This window comes from Monodelphis domestica, chromosome 7 (genome assembly GCF_027887165.1).
Source record: "Monodelphis domestica isolate mMonDom1 chromosome 7, mMonDom1.pri, whole genome shotgun sequence".
NCBI classification, from domain to species: Eukaryota; Metazoa; Chordata; class Mammalia; order Didelphimorphia; family Didelphidae; genus Monodelphis; species Monodelphis domestica.
The window spans coordinates 32,117,100-32,135,701 of NC_077233.1; positions in this window are offsets into that span (position 1 = coordinate 32,117,100).

An 18,602-nucleotide genomic window follows, 5' to 3' on the forward strand; every position below is an offset into this window, starting at 1 on the left:
GGAGTCTAGGGGGCAACTGGGTGGCTCAGTGAAATGAGAGCCAGGCTTAGAGATGGGAGGGACCTAGGATCAAATCTGGCCTCAGACACTTCCTGGCTGTGAGACCCTGGGCAAGTCACTTGATCTCCATTACCTAGCCCTTACCATTCTTCTGCCTACACAGTATTGATTCCATGAGGGAAGGGAAGGGTTTAAAAAAAAAGGGAGGAGCCCAAACCCAGCCCCTTACCCAAGCTCAAGATGATGTTAAAAGCCCCAGGGCAAAGGAGTCCACAGTGTGCCTGACCTGATCAAGGTTAGAGCAAATACCCTCACCAGAGGCAGAGGCCAGCTCCAGCACAGAGTGGCCACTGAGCTCTGTAAGCCATCCACAGCCTCAAAGAGTAATTTAGTCAGCAGCAGGAGGTGACTTTTGGAGATCACAGTGCATAGGCCATCCAACCACCTTGGAAGAACATAAACTTGCAGAAACCCAGAAATAGACCTGTTAACTAAATAACACAGAACTACCAAAGTAGTCAGAAAAACCACTCTTTAATCAGAAATAGGGATAAGGTCCAATTTTGGCCACCACACAGATCCCAGCACCAAAATATCACAAGAGGCCCACACCCTGGTGACTCTGGGGACTTATCCCTGGGAGTGACAACCTGCTGGATGCCAACTCTGACAAATGTTGGAGAGAATATGGCAAAGGATACTGATGCATTGTTGGTTAAGTTGTGAACTGATCCAGCCATTCTGGAGGACAATTTGCCCAAAGAGCTATAAAACTGTGCATACCCTTTGATCTTACAATGCTACCACTGGATCTGTATCCCAAAGAGATAATAAAAAAGGGGAAAGAACCTACTCATACATAAATATAGCAACTCTTTTTGGAGTGGCAAAGAATTGGAAATTGAGGGGATGTCCATCAAATTGTGATAAATGCTGGTGATAGAATATTATTGTGCTATAAGAAATTATAAGCAAAATGAATTCAGAAAAAGCTGAAAAGGTCTACAGGAACTGGTGCAGATAGAAATAAGCAGAACTAGAAGAACATTGTACACAGTAATAACAATTTCATACAATGATCATCTATGAAAACTTGGCTACTCTCAGCAATGCAATTATCATGGACAGTGATTTAAGAGATGGAGTATGAGGCCCCATTCTCCCCCAGCTCCCCAGACCAAGTACTATGCCCATGGCCCCCCAGAAACCACATTCTGTGCCCCTCCCCCCACTGAATGCCACCCAAGAAAGAGAGGAAACAGTTCCATTGGACTACTGGGCAGGGGAACAGGTGATGTGGTCACACTTGGGGAGAGGGAGAGGCAAGGGATATAAGCACTCTGCTCCTGTCTAGTTAAGTGAGCTATGATCCCCTCAAACCTAAAACAAAACAAAAAAAAAATTTATAGGAAAATATAACTCTCAGGTTAAATGTCATCATCCTGACATATTCACTCCATCACAGTCCAGCCTTCCTAAAGCGGGTAAATTAACTTTTTTGACAGATGGTCAAGGGTTGAAGTCAGGTTTTAATCTGGATGCAGGGTGACTGCTACCTCTGACAAGCCACTATGATGTTTTTCAGAGTTTCTAGCCCACTTGTTCTCCATCAGGCAGGCACCCCTTTGACTGCAAATTGAACAGGCTAGTAAGAAGTGAAGGGAAGAAGAATGCAAATTAAGCCCAAGTTTACTTGTGAAAGAAATTGGGGAAAGGAGCTATAGAACAGTGAAGAGGCTATTAGCCTAGCCTCTGGTTCATAAAACTTATTCCTAAATCTCTAGACTACAGATTAGAACATTTTTAAATTACAAAAGACACAAATTGTTTCTGTCTCACTCAGGCCAAAGGTAAAGAAGAGGCCAGTGTGTTCTGAATGGGGTAGAGCAATCTTGTCCTGCAAGGGATGCTATCTTGAAGAGATCTACTTACTAACTCCTACTGGGGTAAGGGAGAGGAGAGCAGCCCAGCTGTGCCTCCCTCTAGCTTTCTAGTGAGGAACTCTGGTGATGAACTTTGTGCTGCAGGGACAGGCACACTGCATTCTTGGCATGCATGCTCATAGAGAAGTCTAGGCATGCCATCTCTGGCACATGTGCCATAGGTTTACCATCAAAGATCTAGGCCAATCATGAAAAATTTATGAGGGGGAATTCTATCCACATCCAGAGAAAGAACCGTTAGAATCAGATGGATGCAGATCAAAGCATACTATCTTTCATATCAGTGTATTTATGGTTTTATTTGAGAATTTTGGTTATATATGAGTATACTCTTACAACAACAACCAATAATGAAAGAGTGCTTTGCATGAAAGCAAAAATAATTTTTTTAAAAAAGAATGTGTCAGAGGCTCCAAAGGTAATTCTAAAAAAAGATGCCCCAAGTAAAATGGGTTCCCCCTTGAAATAATGGCATGGTCTTCAAAAGTGAAAATCCTAAAGGATTTCAATTATTTGGATTTTTAAATTCTAAGATACTTCCAAAAACAAACAAAAATTCCTCCATCTCACTATTTTACAAGCACACCAGAAATCACAACTCCAAGAAAATAATTGAAAGCAGCAAACAGTATAGAATCCTATATAAATGGGGGCACAAACACAAAAGGTATGCAATTAGTCCTCCATGCTTAAGCCAGGCTCTTTCTAATCTTTTGGGAGTAAAAAAAAAAATCTATTTTCAAAATATAGAGCAGATTAAATCACCACACTCTACTGATGTGCTACTAGATGAAAGTAGCCCTGGCTTCTCAAAGGCAACAGATCAGGAAATTAAGGCACTTAGAAGTTACATGAAGTATTTAAGGTTAGATGGATTGTTTTCAAAAAGAGAACAGTGTTATAGCACATACAAGAGAAGGGTCAAAGATTTGCTGATAGTGTTTTTTTGTTTGTACTACTCTCAGAGGACCAATGACATCACTGGGTGATGGTTTACTTCTTGAGAAAACTGGATTGAAGTGAGGCAGAGTTGATGAAAGTTGATGAAAGTCATCAAAGTTCAGTGACAAGACAAAAGTCAGGATCACAGATGATGGATGACCTTTGATGTCTGGCCAAATTGACCTGCTTTAGCCACCTACGTGGCTATTTGTTTTCATCTAGTCATTCCATTAGAAGTTGTCATATGCTTAGAGTAGTCATCCTCCTAATTCACAAATGGGTTTAAGGCATGTTTGTTGTGGGAGAGCTTGATAGTATCTGGTTCAGGAGGGTACCCTCTTAAAGAGTTACCAGGCTCCCTCTGAGGAATCTTTAAAAATAGAGGAACTTATTGAGAGAATGGCTGGGAGGCAGGTACAGGTGAAGTCTGCCTCTCTGAAAAGAAGGGATCCAGGATTTGTATACCTTAAAGGAACAGAGACTACATGACCTGGAAAAGATGGTGCCAGGAGGGTGACAAACAGTATTAGGCAATAGTCCCATGGGAGGTATACATTGTTTATGAGGTATCCTGGGCCCTGATCATAAAGGAGGGTGAGTTGCATCTCTCAGAGAATCTAGTGATGTTTGAGATGCAATCAGAAGGTACGCCTGTGCTAAAACCCTTATCGGAAGACTAGGGGAAAATACACCTAAAACAGAAGGAATTGTATCTCTTACAGAATCCTTTGTTTATGCAATTGTCACTTTAGTTGCCCCAGGGTTGGCTTTCTTTACCAACAGCACTCCTGGGGTCCAGGATAGAGGAATTCCTCAGGTACTCTTTTGACTTGGGGTGTCGAGGAGACCCTGTAACCCCATACCATATTGGTTACTCAAAACCTGGTTTAGCCCATCTGCAGAAACTGTTTTACTGGAGTATGACAGTTGGGCATGGTACTAGTGGTAGTCTCTCGGTGACCGAGAATGACTATTTTCTTTGTGCATTATCATCTATTGATGTACCCTCATGTGGCTTTGGAGTCCAAAGGCTGAGGCGCACAGTTTGTGGCACACGGGGCCTGGGACGCCAGTTGTTACGGGAGGTGCGGTTGTGGCCTAGTGTCGGCGTTCACACGCAGCGGCAAGACGTCGACGTCACTCATCTTCAAAGGTGGTGGCGGCCTGGTTAATATGGGTTCGCCAGCTGCTTCTGTCAGAGGCAGCGAGTTCTAGTTGCTTTGGTGTCATGCCAGCCCACTTCAAGTTGGACTTTAGCTGATCCTTGAATCTTTTCTTTGGTCGGCCTTGTTTCCTGAGTCCAGCTGACAGTTCACCATAGAATGCCTGTCTTGGTATTCGCTGTGGGTCCATGTGGATGACGTGTCCAGACCATCGTAGCTGGGTTTGGAGGACCAGGACTTCAATGCTGGTGGAGTTGGCTCTGTCGAGGACTTCCTGGTTGGTGATTCGGTCCTGCCATCGGATCCTCATGATTGACTGGAAGGAGCATTGGTGGAATTGCTCCAGCTGTTTCATGTGCTTCCAGTACAGTGTCCATGTCTCACACCGTACAGGAGCAAGCTGAGGACCACTGTGTTGTACACTTTGAGCTTCGTCGCAGTGCTTACACCTCTGTGTTGGAGGACTTTGGACCGCAGCCGCCCGAGTGCCTGGCTGGCCTTTTGGATCCTGGCATTGATCTCGTGGTCTAGGGACCCGTCGTTGGCGATGGTGCTGCCCAGGTACTTGAAGGTGTTGACGTTAGAAAGCTGCATGCCATCGATTGTAATGCACAGCTGGTTCGTTGGCCTCCCTGGTGCAGGTTGGAACAGCACCTCTGTTTTGCTGAGGCTGATAGTCAGGCCAAACAGTTTTGTTGCAATAGAGAACCTGTCCACAATGGTTTGGAGGTGATTTTCTTGGTGGGCCATGAGAGCACAGTCATCTGCGAAGAGAGCTTCCAGGATGAGTCTCTCTGTTGTCTTTGTTTTTGCAGTCAGGCGGCGAAGGTCGAATAGTGAGCTATCCAGTCGGTATTTGATGTAGACGCCCAGGTCTAGATCCATCACAGCATGTCGTAATACTTGGGTGAAAAAATAGGTTGAATAGTACCGGAGCGAGGACACAGCCTTGTTTCACGCCATTGGAGATGTTGAAGCGATTGGAAGTCTCTCCACCAGATAGGACTTCCCCTGTCATGTCGACATGAAAGAGCTGGATCAGTCTGACAAATTTTACTGGGCAACCGAGCTTGCTGAGGATCACCCACAATGCATCTCTGTTCACTGTGTCGAACACCTTTGTCAGGTCTATGAAGACAATGTAGAGACTCAGATTCTGCTGAAGGCATTTTTCCTGCATTTGCCTCACCGTGAAGACCATGTCGATGGTGCTACGATCTGGTCGGAAGCCACATTGTGATTCAGGCAGGTTCTGCACTGCAACAGATGACAGGAGTCTGTTGAGTATAACATGGGCAAGGATCTTTCCGGCAGTGGAGAGTAGTGAGATGCCTCTGTAGTTGTCACAGGCTGCTCGTGAGCCTTTGTTCTTGTATAGGGCTACGATGGAGGCATATCTGAGTTCTGGGGGCATGTCTTCCTCTTCCCATATGCTGGTCAGCACTATGTGGAATGCCTGGAGCGCCTTTCCATTTAAGGCCTTGTACACCTCCGTTGGGATCCCATCTTTACCGGGTGCCTTGCCTGCACTCATTTGTTGAATGGCTTTTTGGACTTCCTCTATTGAAGGAGGGACGTCAAGTTGTTCAATGGTATGGTTTTGGGGGATCTGGTAAAGGGCGCTTTGGTCGACTGAAGAGGGTCGGTTGAGAAGCTGACTGAAGTGTTCTTTCCACCTGTTGCTGATGCCTTGTTTATCTTTTATGAGAGTGTCACCGTCAGAGGATAGCAAGGGAGTGGTGGTGGGTTTTGATGACCCATAGACAGTCTTGAGGGCACTGAAAAATTGTTTGTAGTTTTTTGTATCAGCAAAGCGCTGGATTTCTTCTGCCTTTTTTTCCTACCATCGGTCTTGTATCTTCCTGATCTCACATTGCGCCGTGGCTTGGAGAGATTTGAATCTGTCCTTTTTAGGAGCAGAGTTTGGGTTATTTTGCCACTCCATAAAAGCTTTGTTCTTTTTGCTCAATAGGTCTTCAATAGCAGTGTTGTTCTTGTCAAACCAGTCCTGGAGGTTGCATTGTTTGAGGCCTAGGACTGCCTTTGATGTTTCCTTCACTGCATCTCTGAACTGGTTCCATTTCTCAGTTGAGCTTCCAGTGAGTGGTCCCTTGGCAGACAGCTTGTCGTCCAGGCAGGATTGGAATGTTTGCAAATAAGATGGATCTCTAAGACGACTCACATTGTAAAATGTGCGAACTGTCTGGGTGCGTTTTGGATGGTGAGGCGCAATGCACATTTGAAGAGTCGCTCTAACCAATCGGTGGTCTGTCCAGCATTCAGCTCCTCTCATGGCTCTGGTGATCTGTACATCCTGAATGTCTCGCCAGCTTACAATGATGTAGTCAATGAGATGCCACTGTTTTGATCTTGGGTGCATCCACGTTGTTTTATATTTGTTCGCCATTCTGAACACAGTGTTCGTGATGGTGAGTTCGAACTCTGAGCATTTGCTGAGTAGCAGTAGGCCGTTGTTCATTTTGCCCATGCCATGTTTGCCGAGCACTCCTTTCCATCTTTCATGGTCCTGGCCAATGTGGGCGTCTCCCAGTAGTATCAGCTTGTCATTTGTGGGCACTGAGTGCCCGATGGCACTCAGGTCAGAATAGAACTGCTCGATGGTCTCCTCTGTGCTGGTCAGTGTTGGAGCATATGCGCTGATGATTGTGGCATACCGGTCTTTGCTGAGAGGCAAAAGGATCTTCATGAGCCTCTCGCTGATGCCCACAGGCAAGTCTGGCAGCTGTTTGAGCAAACTGGTCTTGATGGCCAGGCCAACACCGTGGATTCTGTCTTCATTTGAGGCTCTACCTTTCCAGAAGAAGGTGTATCCAGTGGTGGGTTCCCTGAATGATCCCTCTTCTGGTAAGCGTGTTTCGCTTAGGGCTGCGATGTCGATGTTATATCGCACCAGTTCTTTACCGATTAGAGCTGTTCTTCTCTCAGGTCTTGGGGTATTCTCTCTATCAAGTAATGTTCTGATGTTCCATGCTCCTAGTAGGAGTTTCTTTGTATTTTTTCTTTGATTTCGACCGCTTAAAGGGATGACCCGCCAGCCGCAGTGTGCTGACCAGGTGTTTGTAGGGCAGGCAATGTTTGAGACACCTTTTCTAGTCCCCTCCCTTGATTAGGGTGTCCCAAACAGTGCTGTCCTAGAGAGGGCTGCTCAGTCGCCCAGGATGCCGCCAAACGTCTCTGCTGCCCTACAGAGCCGAGCGACCACTGGTCCGTGGGCCGCCTACATGCAGGATCGTGACTACAACTGCTAGTTGTACCTGTTGTGTACCTCTACCTGTTGTGTCGCCACTCCCCCATTGCCGCAGGTCTTGAAGAGGATGGATGGGGTTAGGATAGATGAGTGTGCACAAAGATACTTGTGCGTGAAGGAAATTTAAGTGGAAAAGTTGATGCACAGAGACAGTACCACTCTCTCGGCGTTAGAAGCCTGGGTCCAGTGGCACGAAAAGTCGTTATACCTGGAGACTTCCTCAGCTGCATTGGATGGCCATGTTGTCTTTTGTGCTCCAACACGCCCTAAGCACTCCACAGTGCTTTGTTGGGCATGGTACAGCTTCTCAAAATCACAGATGAGAGCTGAGTGAAAGGGGGATACTAAAGGTATAGATTGGCAAGCTCCTATACCATGGGTGCTAGTCAAACCCAAAATTCTGTATACCCCAAGATAGTGCTTAAATATTTAAATGACATTCAGAGTAAATTTTCATGGATTTAAGTGAAAAAATCTAAGCAGGTAAGCTTAGCTAATAGTGAATTAAGGGAGGCAGCCTAGTACAGTGGGAACATGGGATTTAGAATCTGAAGACCTGGCCCGTTCACTCTTTTTCCATGTAATTTTTGATAATTCTGTTCTGTATGGGATTCATCTTACCCCCGCTGTCTGACAGAGTGGCAGTGTGGGGAAATGGAGACTGCAAAACAGCCTTCAGAAAAGATGAGGCATGCACTGAACTCCTTTCTATGTGACTTCTCCCTCTAACTTCCCTTACTAATGGAATTGTTATGATTGTTGCTCTCTACCCAGTACAGGAGAAATAACATAAGAGCAAATACTTATAGCATTAACGCAGATATGTCCCACTTTAACCCCCTTAGAATAATACCCCATAAAAGATTACATTCACAGAATTAAAACCCAAAGATCACTACCTATTATCCCTCCTTTCTTTCTTTTATGTATAGGTATAGAAAAGGGGGTTATTTTTTAAAGGGTTGGACTTGATTATTTAAGAGTTTGGTTGTCAGAAATTTAATTAATTCCAAAGATATTTTATTTACAATTTATTTACAAAATGTAGAAAGAGTAAAGCAAGAAATAAGAGAGAGGATAAGGTAAGATATTTAGCCTGAGCACTAAGTAATTTATTCCTGGTCCCTCTGGGTAGGGAGAACTAGTTTCAACCAGCCTCAGCAAAGCTGAGGAACTGGGCAATTTCTCAAGAGGATAGGTCTTTCCTGAGGTCAGTCTCTTCAGAGAAAAGCTAGCAGTTAAGAGTTAGCTTTTTCACTCATCATATGTCAGTCCAGTCAGCAGATCCTTCTGCCCCTCTTCACCAGCCTCAACTTGAAAGCATGAAGAAAATGAATTCTCACAGGAAGTAACAGTTCCTTTTAAAGACATTTTCTCTTGTGTCACGTCCTGTGTCTTCCCCTAATTCTAAGTCTACCAGTCACAGTTAATGTTTTGTTTTAGGACTGCTCAGAAGGCAGATAGTCAATTCTGATTTGTTACTCACTATCGCACATGTGGGTCACAGACCTTCCACTTCATGATTAAGTGGGATATTTGCAGTTTTTGTGATTGGATCTAAAAATAGGCAGGTCTCCATAGTTAACTTTTAAGTAGGGTGTTTACACTTAGGGGAATTAAAATCTAAAAATAGACATGAGTTACAATTTAAATCTTCACAATCAGGGAAGAGCTAAGTACCTTCATTGTTACAATCAGGAGAGAGCCAAATCCAATCTTCACACTTAGCAGAGATACATTCAGAGGCCCCACACCCATTGTAGGCCAAGCATGACAGATACATCAATCATTCCTCTGAAACACAAGTTACAGACACACTTCACTGATTTGTTATGTTTACCATAACCAAGCAACTTTGCCAGGTTCCTGAATCAAACACAAGAAAAATGCAACTTGGAAATTGAGGAAAATTCCTATTCTGGTCTGCTTTAAGTTACCCTCTAACCCTGTACCTAGCTATGAAATGTTTTGTTATTACTCCTAAGTAATTATGATTGTGAAAAATGAACAAAAGCAACAATGATTCTCCTAGCTAGTCATCCCATAGGTCAAGGGGAACTAACCTCTAGATCACCCTGTTTATGTCATTCATCTATTTCTATTATAGCAACAATGTTTCATTGACTATCTCCTTAGGCTTCACATCTGTTGTTAGGTTCTATGGAAACATGTATGTTGAGAAATGATTGTGTGCAGAAAAGTATGTAATCACTGAACCTATAAAATAAATGCAAACCCTGTGCATGACAGAACACAGTGTGATGCCTAAACACAGAATTGGGCATACAGTGTGTCTCGCCACTTATTCGACTGATCACCACACCTAGACATAGGATCCTGAAATTTGAGAGACCGCAGGTTTGGCTCTCTAAACTATTCCCCTTGAAGAACTTCAGTTTCTTCATCTATCAATTAAGAGACAGGAGAGGAATTTCTAAGGTCCCGCCTACCATTAAGATTCTATGTCCTATAATTCTATAGGAGTTATGACAAAGAATGAGATCCGCTGCCAGAGAAAGAACTGTTTTGGATACAGACCAAAGCATTCTATTTTCCATATTAGTTTATTTATGTTTTATTTGGAGGTTTTGGTATTATATGATTTTTCTTGAACAACAATTGACCAAGATAGAAGGATGTTTTACATGATAATACATGTAAAATCCAGATTAAGTTCTTGCTATTTCAGAGATGGGGAAAGGAGGGAGATATTTTCATCTCATAATTTCAGAAAATGTATGTTGAAAGTTGCTATTACATGTAATTGGAAAAATAAAATATCTTTGAATAAAAAACTAAAATTAAGGATAAACAACTAGGTGATGATGAAAAATCTTCTAATTAGTTATAGAGCTAAAAGAACCCAACACTTAGACTGCCTCTCTCTCATTCTCTTTTTCTTCCTGGAACTGGGTGAAGCCAGGACTTCTGTGAACTTCTGAGTGCAACAAAAAGGTGCTACCTCTTCCATCTGGCTGTCAAGAGGATGTGTGCACATAGAAACTCTATTTGTGTGTGTGTGTGTGTGTGTGTGTGTGTATTATTTCCTGATCTCAGGTGAATGGATATTCTGAGAAGGGAGTTCCCAGGTGTCTGTGTCAGTTTGGGAGAACCAAAAGTTAGAAGTCTCACCAATGGCCAAAGGATGTAGTAGTGACCACTGGAATAGGAATAGCCAACCACAGAGGAACCCTACGATGAATGTGGAGATCATCAGAAGCTCTAAGGCCCAAGTCTCTAGCATCATAGAGACATGTTGTCTATAGGATTGTCAACCTTGAAAAACAGGGAACCACCAAAGCAGTGGTGAGAAAGAATAAGTCTTTAATCAGGAAAGGGGAGACAATGCTCTAAGGGCCCCCGCACAGAGTCATCACAAAATACCACAAGGAGACAAGCTCTGGGACTCTGGGAATACTGTCTCTGGGAAAATGTACCTTGAAAGGGGATTTTCTAATGAAGTGAAGAACTTGGGCTCCTATACACATTCTGGGGAATGAAGGAAACCCAGTGACTGGTTACTAGAAAACTTGGGAAAGAGGTTGTAACCTGAGGTTGGGGTACCAAGGAGGGCTTAGGAGAGACCAAGAATACAAAAAGGGTACTTAAGATTTGAGTATCTCTATCACTCCTATTCAGAGTGCTTAATGGAGGCATGATGCTCCATTGTTCAGTCTAAGACCAGGGTTAGTCTGGGAGCTCTGAAAGGCAAGTTCCCAAGGGACAAAGGCAAATTTGGGGGTTCCATAAAACAAGGTAATCAGATTGAAAAAAGTATGGATTTTTGAAGTCTAGTTGAGAGAATTTCATGAGGTCTCCACAAAGAGAGAAAAAGACTTTCAGGGTAAGGGGTCAGATCTGTGAATTTTAGATTTACTCCACCCTGCTTAGTCTAACAAAACAGGAATGTCTACACCCCTACTTAAGGATTAAGTATTGAGGATAGCCTATGACAGACATGTGCTAGCAAATGACAAATCAAAACAACTGACAGACCCCTGGGCTGTCCTAAGTCAAGCTTAAGCTACCATTGGTACATGTGAGATGCAGGAAAGTGATGTAAAAACGGTCTATATATTTCGTGTCACTTCCTCTCTCAGCCTCTTGGCGCAGAGAGGTGGCTGACAGCAGTGTGCTGAGCATCTTGGCATTTGGCACTGAGAGTCCTTAATACACTACTGGAGGAAACTTTTTTTATTTACCTTCCAAAACACTATCCTCTTAGGAAGCCCCTAATCCTCTCAGAAGATCTCATGGTGGAGGTCTTTGAACTGCCCCTGGCACAGGCTAGGCCGGAGAAATCCTATATTCTCTCCCTCTTTCTTCTTCTTAATTCCTTCCATCTATATTAATTAAACCACCATAAAATTTCCAATGACTTGGGTATTTTATTTGGGATATTCCCTGGCAACCAATTAAATTTAGATTAAGTCACAACCCTAAAATTTCTCCTTAAAGGTCGTTGCACTTGACCACATTTATTCTCTATGTGACTTTCTCACTGCCTTTGCCCTTTAAGTTTAAACTCATTCTCCCCAGGGAATGTGGCTTTGGTGGGGGGGGGGGGGGGGATTAATGATTTGGTTCCTAACTTTGAAAGACGTTTTATTCATTCTGAAAACGATGACACTATTTGTTCCTCTTTTTCCAGAATACCGCCCAAAGAGATCACACTAAAAGAGGGCATAATTCTAAGCCAACAGTCAACACAATACAAACATACAAACCTAGTTCCAACTCAGAAAATTCACCCAAAAAAGAGAATAAACAGTAGAACAGCACTCAGCCAGTACCTGGACAGCAGAAATCATTCACAGCCAGATGAGGAGATGGAGGACTACTTCTAAAATAACATAGAGAATATGAAAAAAAAAATTAAGCTTTTAGCATTAACTATTCATGATTTCTCCAGTATTGAGTAATGCGAACAGAGCACAATGAGATGGCACTTTTAAATATAGCAGCTTTGAACTTAGGAATGGCTAATGAGACAAGTTTCGTTTCAGTGGCAAAAACCCTGAAAAGTATTTTTTAAGAGCTGGGATGAAGATAGGAATAGGCACTTCAGCTTCTGGGGAACATGCTCCATTCTGTGTAGGGGAAAAGTAGGTGATCTGCTCATCAAGAAGCCCTTCTTGTATAATTTACTTAGTTATGACTAATAGAAAACAATGTTAAAGCTGCTCCCAGAAGCTTCCCTGGAAGCTAAAAACCTGAGGAGCATTTTGGGGGCAAATTCCTCTTGGAATGGCCTTTCTGGTTTGATGAGTCCTGGGCAGAGAGTACTGACTGAGGTTTACTAGGGTGGAATCTCGCCTTGAGCTATGTTCAGCTCTCAGTAAGATAGGCTGATAGCACTTTTCCATCTTCTTTGGAGAGGGGGCATAATTTATGCAGAGCTATCCTCTAAAAGTGAGGGGATAATTATCTGGAATATTTGACATGGATGCTACTATGACTAAAAGGTTAGGTGCATATATATGGACACAATTATGTGTATACACACACACCCATACATATTTTACTATATACTTATAGAGACACTCTGGCATTGTGCTCATGTTCCTCGAAATGCTGTTTCCAAAAATGTTTAGCCCTTAGTCCAACTGGAATTTCTATAGCACCTACTATGTGCCAGACACTGTTCTAAGCACTTTTTACAAATATTACTTCTGTTTCCAAAAATGTTCAGCCCTTAGTCCAACTGGGATTTCTATAGGACGGAAACAAGCACCTACTATGTGCCAGACACTGTTCTAAGCACTTCATAAATATTACTTCTGTTTCCAAAAATGTTCAGCCCTTAGTCCAATTGGAATTTCTATAGGATGGAAACAAGCACCTACTATGTGCCAGACACTGTTCTAAGCGTTTTACAAATATTACTTCTGTTTCCAAAAATGTTCAGCCCTTAGTCCAACTGGGATTTCTATAGGACGGAAACAAGCACCTACTATGTGCCAGACACTGTTCTAAGCACTTCACAAATATTACTTCTGTTTCCAAAAATGTTCAGCCCTTAGTCCAACTGGAATTTCTATAGGACGGAAACAAGCACCTACTATGTGCCAGACACTATTCTAAGCACTTTACAAATATTACCTCATTTGATGCTCACAACTATTTGGGAGGTAGATCCTATTATGCCCCATTTTAGAGTTGAGCAAATTGAGGCAGGCAGAAGGTAGGTGATTTATTTAGGACCACACTAATAATAGCGAGCACTCAAGGTCTGATTTGAACTCAGGTGTTTCTGACCTCGTACTCCATCCACTGAGCCGCCTGCCTCTTTAAGAAGAGAACTGGAGAGACAGTTTGGTGAAACTAATATGGGAGGAAGGGAGGTGCATTGCAATGAATTTAAAGTTTTCCTTCAAATAGATCTTGATCAATGACACGTGTAAAACCCAATAGAATTGCATGTCAGCTATGGGAGTGGGGGAGGGGGAGGGGAGGGAAAGAACATGAATCTTGTAACCATGGAAAATTATTCTAAATTAACTAATTAAATAAAAATTTCAAAAATAATAATAATAAAGGTTTCCTTCATGAAGGCTGGCTTCCGTCGGAGTCGCTCTCAATAGGATGACCCGACAGGGGAGGGACGGATGGGGCACAGCAGCTGTTTCTTCAGCTCATTCAGGTCAAGTAGAGCCTCATCCTTCATGCATTTCCATTTACAGAGAAGTCGGGTCGTGGAGGTCTTGGGCCAGGTCCTTGCTAATGGCCTCTTTACTTCAAGGTCCGATCGGGCACATCTCCCAGATCATTGATTACCTTTTCCAGCGGATCTTTTAGCAAACTCAGCCCAGAGCTCTGCCTCCTTCAGTGTGTCAGACAGGACCTTTATCTCCTCCTCCTGTTTGTCCAGCAGCATTGAGGCACTGGATGCAAGGTGCCATCGGCCTCCCAGTCATGGCGCTCAATCAGCTCCGTTGCCTCTTCTGGGTGCACCAAGTCCCGCTAAATGACCTTTAGCTCGTGAGTTCCTCCCTCTACGTTTCCTTCAGGATGTGCTCAGCCTCTTTACTCTGGATTTCCTGAAACTCTGATCGCTCTTTGTGGATTAGGACCCGAGATCCAGTGACTGACATACTTCACTCATTGTCATCATCTGCTTTCTAGCTTAGACTAGACATCACCTTAGACTTAGACATCATCTAAGCTTTTCTAGCTTAGACTTAGCAAAAGCCTGGGACTTCTGAGCATCCACTGGCTCTTCCTCAAAGCTGGATCCCATTCCAATTTCTATTTGAACTGCTTGCCTCTTTCTCTCCTCCCCAGGGACCTTTGGGGAAACATAAGAACAATAATAATAACAGTATTTCTATGCTAAGAACTTTACAATTATTTTCTCATTTGATCCTCATAACAACCCTGGGAGGTAGATGCTACTATTATTCCCATTTTATAGATGAGAAAACTGAGGCAAGCAAAAGTGACATGCCCAGGGTCACATAGCTAGTAAATACCTGAGGCTAAATTTGAACTCAGGACTTCCAGTTTTCAGGTCCAATACTTTATCCACTGTGTCACATGTCCCAGTTTAGAGGCATTATTTTGTCACTACTGCTCTCCAGTAACCTCAATAATTTGTTTTCAAGGTGACAGAGTTCAATGAATTCTGAATAATAACAGGGAACCTGCCAGTAGGGGCTCAGTAGCTATAACATTTGATGCTTCTGGTCTCTCAGGGTTACCATTAGAACTCTGAGGAAAGTAATAGTTGACTCAACCCTATAAATGAGAATGGAAGCAAGCTGGTACAATGGATAGAGCCCTAAGCTTGGAGGCGAAAAGACCTTAGTTCAAATCTGAGTTTAGATGGTAGCAAGCCGTGTGACCCTAGGTAACTCACTTAACCTCAGTTTTCTCAATGGTAAAATGGGATAATAACAGCCCCTACCTCTCAAAGTTGCTGTGAAGATCAAATGAGATCTTTGTAACATGCAGGGCACCTAGTAAGCTCTATATAAATACTTATTCTTTCCCTCTAGTTGAGAGATCACCACCCAGAAGGTACTACATAGGACTATAGAGGAGAGAATTTCTTTCTTTCTTAGGACAAGTCACTTCATCGCTTTCCCCATCTCAGTTGTTATCATCTTTTAAATAGGAATAATGATACTTACGTTGATTACCTCTCTTTATGTCTATTTATAAAATTCTCAGCTAAGAAAGTTAAGGGTCAGAGAGTGGACGTAACCCCTCGGTTTGGGAGCATCATCTTGTTGATGGCATTTTGACAAATGGTGCCAGAGACCAGTAGTTCACAGTGAGATCATCTGAAAACTGACACCAAGGATAATCAAGAGAAAAGTCACATGAATTTGTTGCTTAAAATAGACAGAAATTGACAGAAATCAATGTTCTTTGTAAGATGATGTCATCTTCAATATCACTTGATTTTTAAAATATACCTTCAATTCAATCCAACAAGTTTCCACTATGATTCTACTGGGTACAAAGCACGCTGCTGGGCACTAGGGATAGAAAGACAAAGCCTCTGACCTCAAGGAGCTTACATTCTCTGAGGGAGATACACCATGAAGATAAGGAAAATTTCAGCTTTTTGAGGGCTAGGAAGGACTGTTTCATTTTTTTCTTTGAATTTATCTATCCTCAGTCCCTACCCTACATTGCTTGGCACATAGTATGTGCTTAAAAATTTCTTGTTGACATTGATTGATATGTAATAATTTGGGGAGGGGGAAAAGAGCAGCAATAGTTAGGAAGATCAGAAACCATTTCAGAGAGAAGGGACAATGAAGAATGAGAGAGAGAAGAGAAGGGAGAGATTTCAGTTTAGTGTACTTATTCTCTAAGGTTCCTTTAAGCCCTCATTTAAATGATCTCCTGAGACCTTGGATTTGTATCAAGTAGGAAGAAGCCAGTTCGTGATGGCTGGGTGGATAAGGGGGATGACCTTGGCACTAGGAAGATCTGGGATCAGCTCAAGGCTTACCTCTGGGACATACAAGCTGTCCCTTGACTTCTCTGTACACAATTAACCTTTCAGAACTATAAATTGCAGACCAGTTATAGATGAGATTTATTAGGAAGAATTCTGACTTTCCTTATCAAGAGCTTCTTGAACCATTGAAATCACAGGGTTAGGGAGTCAGAAGAAGAGACTGCTGGGAAAGCAATGGCAAAGATCAGGATTAAAGGCCAAAAAGATTCTGTGAGAAACTTCTACTAAAAAAGTTAGAAGAGATTATAGAGTGGCTAACTCAGAACCCTCCTCCAAAGCCAAGCAAATGTAGTATCATGGCCCATTGGTGTTTGAATTTGTTGGGTTTTAGTTTCATAATTCTCTAGATGTCAGTCACACTTATCCAATGTAGAGTTCCAGCTTTTATATTCATCATTTAAGTATTATACCAGGGTCTCAAAGGCGTATTCAGTACAATCCTCAAAGTTTCTAAAGAAAATATCCATCCATACCAGTACTTCCATTGGATGCTGCTCTCCACCATGGGGGTTGGTTCTCTCTTCAAAGAGGCGGACCATAGTCCATCCATGCATGGTCATCTTGTGTGGCTCTAGTACTTCTCTATTTCTCATTTCCTACCACTCAGTTGCCATTACTTGAGGAACAAAAAGGAGGCACAGAACTGGAAGCCATTTTTATAGTTTTCATTGTTTCATGGGTCGCCATGACCAAATATAGTCACCAAATATCCAAACTGGTTGTAAGAAAGCTTTTGTATTCTTAGCTCCCCCGGTTGCCCAAAGGAAGACCCTGTAAGTCTCTGGAACCATACTTGAAACCTTTCAGGCTGGGTAAAACCAGCCAGAGCTTATAATCTCCTGTGAAAGCCTGGCCCATAGGTGATTAATAAAGATCTTTTCAATAAATTTTTCCCCTTCAACATTTCCCTGCTTCTAATCCCTAACTTGTGAGAGGGACCTCTTTGGGCAATCTGGTGATGTTCCTCCTGTCATCCTTTGTCCTAGTAGACCTCAACGTGAATTCTGGAAGCCCCAAGTTTGCCCATTTCCCTTGAGAACTTACTTTAAGAGAAGTCCCAAAGTAACGTTGTCTTAGACTGAATAAGGGATCTCCCAGAGCCCATAAAGTGTTCTGGATAGGAGTAAAAGAAATGTTCAAATGCTTAATCGCCCTTTTAGTCTTAGAAGTTTCCCCCTTCTTATCAGAGATCTGTTCTAAGAAGACCCACACCTGGGCAGGAACTATCCTTTTAGTATCCACAGTAGCAGACCACTCCCTGATGCCCCAGCCTCTGGCTATAGCCTCTTTCCCAAGCCTGCTTACAACCTGTAAGTGTACGTTTGATATGCTTAATTCCCCAAAAGGTATATAAGATCCCTATGTTCTATTATTCTTTGGAGAGTCATCTAGCTCAGAGATCCTCTCAGAGATATTGCCCCCAGAGCCCTAGAGTTTTGACTGTGTAGAATTTAGCACTTGGCTCTGTGGTGGCTGATTATTATGGACCTTTCTCTTTCCTGATTAAAGATTTGGTTTTGCTAACTACTTCAGTGGTTCTGTGTTTTACCAGGTTGACGTGGATCTTTATTTTTCTTCTCAAACATTTCCTTACTCATCTTTGTTCAGAATCCTAAAATCTAAGAGGTAGAATTGATTCTAGTTATTATTCATTCCAACTACTCCCTGAAAAATAATCCCCTCTATAACAGCTTCAAAAAGGTCTTCCAGCTTTTGCCCCAAACCAAAATGAAGGACCCACTCAGGGATACACTGTTACATAGAACTACTATTTTCTGTTGGTTTTGCTAGTTATACTTTCATATTACTGCAACCTGGATTTTCAAGCCAAATCTGAGATATTCTGCATAAGACCCACCTAATTGTTAGAGGGAATTCGGATATACCATGCCATACCTTGGGGAAGTATAGCATTGATATGACTGCTTGAGACAGAAGAGATAATTCTTCAAGAGAGCTGGTTCTAGATTCTCTTCTGGGTCAGCCCCAGGCATTTGAAGAGAGAAAGACTTTGAAAACTAGAGCTAAATAGGGGAAGCTGGCTCCTCAAAACAACTCCCAATTTCCAAGTTGCTTCCTTAGAGACCTTGAAAATTTTTCCTTTAGATGAGATTAGAACCCCTGGTTGAGTTGAGATCTCATTTTCCTCCCATCTAAAGAACTCAATTGCTTCATGTATTTTCTGATTATGGCCTGTGGGCTAAATCCTGTCCTCTGACTGTTTTTGTACATAGCTCCTGAGCTTAGAATGGTGGAAACCTCAAAATTCCTTAGACTTATAAATGTTGGAATTTTCACCATTGGGATATTTC